At 27.6% G+C, this 8,239-nt stretch overlaps 1 long non-coding RNA gene across 1 annotated transcript; it reads left to right on the forward strand.

Annotated features, from left to right (window-relative positions):
• The first annotated feature begins 3,362 nt into the window (after positions 1-3,362).
• LOC117177482 lies at positions 3,363-5,159 on the forward strand. The gene is made up of 3 exons (XR_004467700.1): positions 3,363-3,715; positions 4,647-4,740; positions 5,085-5,159. It is a non-coding gene; the product is annotated as an uncharacterized LOC117177482 (long non-coding RNA).
• The last annotated feature ends 3,080 nt before the right edge of the window (positions 5,160-8,239 follow it).

The following is an 8,239-nucleotide window of genomic DNA, read 5'->3' on the forward strand; positions in this document are numbered from 1 at the left end:
TAATACACGAATTTAAATTTTATTGAATGTATTTTTTAGCGCAAAGATAAGTGTTTCCATTATAAAATAGTTTTCACTAAAACTAAAAAAGAAACGAATCGTCCATTAAATCACAAAATTTGGAGATTTAAAAACCATAACTTCTCATATTGCGCCAATAAGCTGCGAATTTCTTTAAAAGTTAGTTTTTCGGTTTTCTTGATCCAAATTTTTCTGAGCATCAACTTGTTAAATTCAGAAATTTTTTAGTAAAAATCTTAAGCTAGAATGCGAGTCAGAATGTCTATACGGCGGGTGACTTTAAATTCCCGATCAGTTCCGGGTATTCTCCCGGTCAATTGTTAATTTTACCCGGTCAATTTAAAAGAGGTCAAAAGATAGGAATGATTTCAAAGTATTTTTAAAGACTTCAATAAATTACAATTCCGAGTTAGAAAATCAGGTAATTTTCAGTCATAAGAATTACACTCTGTATTGGAACCGAGAAGTTTGAAAAATAATTTTAATTATTAATTTGAACAGTAATTTTTGTAATGTCCCTTTTCTAATTGCCAGTGAATAATTAAATTTCCCTGGTCGATTTAGTATTTACCAAGCTATGCAGTTATTGCTTATAATCTGCGATCTTTAACCGCAGGTTGGCCAAAAAACTTAATTTTTAAAATTCCCAGACTTTTCCCGGACTAATTTTTTATTTTATTTTGGATGACCATTCATATTTAAAGACTATATTATAATTCTAATCCTGCCATATTTTTAGTATAGAATCTTTTGGCGCGGAGTGAATTGAATAAAAACGACCGAACGCACGACCGCACGGGTGTACGCACGAACGAGCAGGGTCTGGAATCGAGAAAGCTCTCACTCTCTCTCTCTCTCTCTCTCTCTCTTACGCACTGTATATACCTCCTCTCTCTATTCGAGTCTCCCTTTTGTGCAGCTATTCACAATTGCGCTAAAGACTTCTCTTTGCTATTTCTTTGATACCTCTTTGATATCTTTGATGATTTAAACGATTTCAAAGTATTTTTAAAGATTCCAAGAGATTATAATTCCGAGTTGAAACATCAAGTAATTTTTAGTCATAAAAATTACATTCTGTATTGGAACAGAGAATTTGTTAAAATAATTGTAATTATGAACTTGAACAGGGATTTTTTTTAATGCCCCTTTTCTAAATCATAATAAAAATTTATCTAAAAAATTCCCTGTTTCAAGTCAAATTATAATTATCTATGGGAAATCCCAGGCCTAATGTATGAATTATAATTTTTAACGAAATTTCCTGTTCTAAACTGAATCTGAAATGAAAATTATAATTCCTTAAGGAAATTCGAAAATCTAAGCCAGAATAAAAATTCTTTTACAAAATTACATTACACAAAGTAAAAATGATCATTCTTTTCGGAAATTACCAGTAAGCAATTTACTTTCTCCATTTTATTTAGTATTCTACCACGCTTTGCAGGAATTATGCATAATCTTCTACATTCAACCAGGGTGGACAAAAAATTTCATTAAAATAATACTCTAACTTTTTAATTTTCCCTCACCATTAATATTCAAAGATTACAATTCTAATCTTCTAACACTATCACTATATAATATTTTATAAGCAGAATAAAACAATTTTAAGTTTAAATTTATCAATTTTTTATTTTCTATTGTTAAGGTTCTTTTGAATTCAAAATGAACTGGAAAACCCCAAAAAAATGATGATTTCAGGAAAATCCCTTAAAATCATTTAAATCCTCAGAAATCTTATAAAAAATTATATGGAATCTTTTAAAATATCCTAAAACCTTTGAGATTTTTTCTACAAAATATTTTTGTTAAATCAACCAAATCTTTCGCTTGATTCTAGTAAAATGCCCTCTTAGATTATTTTGTAGATCCAGCCTACAAATTTTGTTAAATCAATAAAATATTTTTCAAAACAACAAAATGATTCAACCAAAAACTTTGGTTACTTTGGATACCATATTTTTAGCAAAAGCAAAAACAAAACTGATAAATATCCGAGTTTAAAAGAAATTTCCGGTCAACATTGTATTAATTTTATACTTACATTGAGAATCTCTGTATGACGCTTGACAGCCATCCTGGCCGCAGGTTCCACTATTTTGACGTTTATCTGTTTCCTCAAAATCATTTCGAAATATCTGGAAATGATTTTAAATATTTTAGTATAAGCAGTCAGGATAGTAGATTTCGTTTGACAATAGAATGACCTTTTCATTTATGTTAAAATGATGAAATAAAATTATTTACGTAATATATAAATTGTTTTACTTATGAGAACCAGTGAAGAATATCTCAATGTTATTAAATTGTAAAACATTAAATAAAAATTGTTTTAAAGACATTATTTTTTGAAATTCAAAATAATTTCCACTACTTTGTGACGGTTATTCTATGTATAGATATGAAACTACAAATTCTGTCATGTTTTTAAATTACATAAAAATACTTGAATCAAGAGTTTTACTTTATTTTTTAATGAAATTATGCATACCTCTTTATGATATCGACAAAAGGACTCTGGAGGAAATTCCGTATTGTTATCCGAAATAATGAAAAATTTACCACTCGCGCACGTCATAACCAAAAAGAAAAAAATATCGGGAATCCAGAAACTAATGTGGTAATTTGATCCAAAACACCCCGCGAATTTGATTCGATTAATTCATTTGAAACCACTTTACAAAGTTAAAAATATAGCTCTTGGGGTAAATGTGAGAAAGAAATCGTGATCAAAAATAATAACAGCGGAAAACAACAGAATGGCACGTTTTTTAGCTAGCGGCCATTTTTGTTTACTTTGATCTTTCATTTCAAAGATTTCAAATCACCCACCCCACTCATTCGAAAAGAATGACAGCTTACGGGTCGTTAGGACTGCGTTTTTTTAACAGTTTTTAGGTTATGCAATCTTGGTGTACTTTAACAACAAACTTTACACGACCGAATCACGGCGACCATGAATATTATACAAAATTGTGAAAACGCAATCACAAATCACCCAAGTCACATCAATTCCTACTTTTATTTAATTTTTTGTCTGAAAACATCCACACGCACAATATATTTCACGAATTGAGAAGATACTCGGAATTTTATATGATTTAATTGTGAACAAAAAATTTCTCGCGCTCATTCCCATTAATTTTTGGTTACATAGCAAGTGCCTGTCACTGCCTATTCGCGCGCGTTTTCCTACCGCCGCGATGGCTCTCGAAATTCAAAAATCGATTAGCATTGATCGAGAGGATCGAGAGATAGATGCTTTCAATCGAATGAAGTTGGCGTACAAACAGGTGTGTTAACACTGTTAACTAGTTTGGCGGTTAAAGTTGGTGACCAAAATGGTATTCCAGCAATTTGCTGGCCTCAAAATCGTATATTTGTGGAATAAATCCGTCTTCATGAGTATTTCCGGATGTAAAAAGTGGGTTTATCCACTTTAAATTATTTGTCAGTGTAAGAAAATTCGGTTCAATCTTCTTTTTAACCCGTCCATTTGTCACAGATTTTTTTTTTGGTTAGAATCTCGGTACGCATTCAAAAGAAGCAGTTTTCAAACAATTTATTTAAATAATTCTAATTTGCATCACGCGTGCTACCAACGTATTCAAGACTGATTTAAACATTAAAACAGGGCAACAAAACTCTCTCGTCTGTTTCGTGTATTTGTTTAACGATATAGGTGATAAAGGTATGTTATTTAATTTTATGCAGCTTATTTATGATTATTCGATTTTAAAATATACATTTTTACTAATATTTTACCTATCGGTTGTGAATATTATATATGTATATAGAAAAATTAAAAAACTGATTAATTTCATTCAATTTTATTTTTCATAATTTACATTATGTGCAAGCACAAGTCTAATTGTAATAGTGAACATGTTTTTTCTTTGAATAATAATTTCAACTTTTAAATCTTTTGTAACTTTATTTTTTTTAGAAAAATGTCTGCCAGGCTTTGTATTTTTTTTTAAATTTTACCAATTTTTAGAAGAAAAATCTCATTTATATTTCCTACGTAATTGTGAATTTTTTTTCGGAAAAAAGTTCTATTTCACATCGTCATTTTTAAGCGTACAATTACCGTTTAAATAATTTGTTAATTCAGCTTAATTTTTAATTAATAAAAATAAAAATAATTTTAAAAATTCGAGATTCAAGAGTTCTACTTTGAGTACTTTAATTTTAAGTTCAGTTTTTATCAGATCAAATGACAACATTTTCAGATTTATAAAATTAGAATTTTCTAATTTCAATGACTTCGGAATATTTTTGTGAACCGGCAATTTGATAGATTATCGGTCTTAACATTCTGGAATTTCTAAAAGAGCTAATATATTTAAACAAAATTTTCTTCTGAGAATAATTTTGTATTAAATTTTTTTCTACATTTAATAAAATAATCACTGATTCTTATAAGTTTTAACAATTCGTATATTACTTAAAAGAATTTTGTATTTAAATTTTTTTAGCGAAGTAGATATTAAAAAATGTAATTAAATATGTCTGATTTGTCCATGTTACAATTCAGAATGATTTTTTTAATAGTTATTCTCTTGACAAATAAAATAGGCTATCCTGAATGTCTGTACTAAAATATTTCGAATCATTTCCAGATATTTCCAATCGATTTGTAGGAAACGGCTTACTGTCAAACTAGTGGAAACTGTGGTCAGGATGGCTATCAGACGTCATTCGGAGAATATCAATGTAAGTATAAAATCAATACAGATTTTTATTTTTTCAAAAAAAAAAAAAACTGTTCGCCTCAAATTATGGCATATTATTCCATAAAGTTGGTACAAGTAACGAAAGAAGTCAGGGAAAAATCTTTTGTATGAAAAGTCGATGCAAAATTACATGAAAATTTTACAATTAACGAAAATCTTTTTAAAATTGCTAAAAGCCATTTGTGGAACAGCATACTATAATAAAGAAGATAAAGCCATTTTGTTTAAATGAAATGATTTTCATGCGATAAGGTAACGATTCTTTTTTTTTAATTAACTTACATATCAGAAATATTTGTTCTAAAATTGGTATATCTTTTTCAGACAATTCAAATCAGCAGAAGAAGCATTCGCGTGAAGTCAGGATGGCTTTCGGGTATCGATCGGAAAATCTGGATGTAAGTTAGTTCGAAGTGCATTTTTTATAAACATTGCTATTCATTTCATCGTGCTCGTATATAGTTTAAAAAAATTTAAGCAAGGCTCGGATAGTGCGACTTTTTGAAGAAAAATGCGAGTAATCGAATTTTTACGATTTTCTAATAAGTTCGTTATACTTGGTTTCAATTTCAATTTTCTTTTGAAATAGTAGAACCCAATAAGAAAATGTAACTATTTTTGAATGAAAGTTTATTCTTTTTTGTTAAAAATTCAATTAATAGGTTGGTTATTAATTATTTTGTTGAAAATTAAACTATTTTCTTGAAAAGTCATTTTAACCTGTTTTAGAAATTTTATTTTTTGATAGAAAATATTTTGCTTGAAAATTCAACTATTTGGTTGAAAATTTATCTTTTTAGATTGAAAATTGAATTATTTCGTTCAGAAGTTTATTCATTTATACAGAAAATTCCTTTTTTATGGTAGAAAAGTCACCTTTTTTGGTGTCTTATCTTTCTAGCTTGAAAATGACCTTCTTTATTACAAATTAACGCCTACTAGAAAACTACACTTTTTTGCATAAAAATTTAACTAATTAATAATTTATCCATTTTGTTGAAAATTTGTCTTTACAGCTTGGCAATTCGAACATTTGGTTTACAATGATCTTTTCAGGTAGAAAAAATAATCTTTTTTGTTCATAAATTAGTCTTTTCGCTTTAAAGATTCCAACATTTAGTCGAAAATTATCTATTTAGGTTGAAAAATCAATTATTTGATTTAAGATTCATTTTTCTTTACCAAAATTTAACAGTTTAATTGAATGCTTGAATTTTTGTGTAGAAAATTAATCCTTTTGGATTAAAAATTCCTCTTTTATGGAAGACAAATCGTCAATTTTGGTTGAGAATTCATCTTTTTTGGTTAAAATTAAATTTTGTTGTTGCAAATGCAATATATTTTGACCTGGAATGTTATGAATTTAAAGCGTTTTATTTTGAATTTAATATGGTGTCTGTATTAACTTTATTAAAAAGAATTGATTCTCCTGTTACTTCTCTATTTTTCTGAAAAATCACCATATTCTCCTTAAGGATTTGGAATCCTTTAAACTGAATGACTTTTATTAAAAAATAAAGTTTATGTTTCAGTCATTCAGTGTGTCATGCTGCTTTTTTCATTATTTAAAAGTTTTGTTGCGACATTTTGTGAAATTTTTTCGAAAATCCATCGGACTTTTTGTAATTTTCTGCGACTAATGCGACTTTTTTAAAGAAAAGATTTATAGTTCTTAGTTTCGGCATGAAAGTTCAGTAAATAAATATATTTTTCAGTTTATGACTAGGCGTTTACATGAACAATCATAATTTTTACTTTGGAACAGAGGATTTGCTTAAATAATTATAATTTTAAGTTTGGGACAAGGGATTCCCGTACAAATTATAATTTTGATTTTGAACAAAGAATTTTTGGCATGAAACGGGAAGTTAAACATAATTATTTTAATTTATTTCGATCATTCAAATCTGTTGAGTTCTTTTAAATTCTTGAAAAATATCTTTTAAAGAAATTTGGAACTGATTCATCTTAGGGTATTTTTAAATATATTTAAAGTTTTAAAACTTATTTCTATAATTTGAAGGGATTATTTTAAAGGATTTTAGTGTATTTTTAAAGCATACGATGAATTTTTTAAGAGTTTTAAAAAATGTCAACGGGTTTCAAAACATTTTAAAGATTGAAAATATTTTAAGCAATTTAAAAATATTTCAAGACAGATTTAACAATTTCCCACGAATTTCCAAGCATTTGAATGATTTCAAGGGTTTTAAACAAAACAAAAAGGAGGTTTTAAAGCATTCACTAGAATCTCTTAAGTTACGGAAGCATTTTATAGGATCTTTAAGGTTTTAGGATATTTTTAAAGGTTTTAAGGGATTTTATAAGATTTCTGAGGATTTGAATCTAAGCGATACATATGGGACCGACAGGCCGAAGAAAAAATAGGTTTGAAAAACTTCTGAGGATTTCAATGTTTTTATGGGTTTTTATAAGTTCTCAAGATATTTTAATAAATATTCTAGCATTTAATTAAATATCGACAGATTTCGTGTAATTTCATGGGATTTTCTAATATTTTATTGGATTTCTAAGAACTTATTTATAAGGATTGACGAATTTCGAAAGATTTCCTGGTTAAAAAAATATTTCAAGGTACATTTTGAAATATTTTAACAAATTTGAAAAATTTTAAGATATTTTAAAGACTCCAACAAATGTTTAATTGACTTCAATTTTTTGAAAGGATTTTATAGGATTTTACATATTTGAAGATATTTAAAGAATCCAAAGCATTTTCAAGAGATTAAAAACATGTCAAGCGATCTTCAATGATCTTAATGATTTTAAGGTTTTAAAAAAATTTTATTTAGTTGCAAAAAATTCCCTAGAATTTCGAAAGCTGTGGAATGATTTTTGAGTAAAATAGGCTGTGGCAACCCTGAGAATAATAAATTAAAATTTTCTCAATTTTTATTTAAAATTGTTTCATTCCATTCATAAAAGATTCTATACTAAAAATGTAATAAGATCAGAATTACTATATACTCTTTAAATATGAATGGTCATCCAAAATAAAAAGTTAGTCCGGAAAAGTCTGGGAATTTTGAAAATTAACTTCTGTGGCCACCCTGTTTAAAGATCGAAGATTATAAGCAATAACTGCATAGTTTGGTATAATATTAAATCGACCAGGGAAATTCAATTGTTCAGTGCCAATTTCCACAATGAATGGTAATCCTGTCTTAGGTCTCCGAATTTCCTTAAAGAATCATAATTTTCATTTCAGGTCTATTTTAGATTCGAGAATAGAAAAAATTCGATAGGAATTTTAATTTTTACTTTAAGACCTGCAGTTCCCAGAAATAATTATCATTATATTTGGAAAAGGGAATTTTTTAGATGAAGCAGGAATTTTCGAAAAGAATTTTTATTCTAATTTAGAAAAGGGGCATTAAAAAAATTCCTATTCAAATTAATAATTAAAATTATTTTACAAAATTCTCGGTTCCAATACAGAGTGTAATTCTTATGACTAA

This window comes from Belonocnema kinseyi, chromosome 7 (assembly GCF_010883055.1).
Source record: "Belonocnema kinseyi isolate 2016_QV_RU_SX_M_011 chromosome 7, B_treatae_v1, whole genome shotgun sequence".
NCBI classification, from domain to species: Eukaryota; Metazoa; Arthropoda; class Insecta; order Hymenoptera; family Cynipidae; genus Belonocnema; species Belonocnema kinseyi.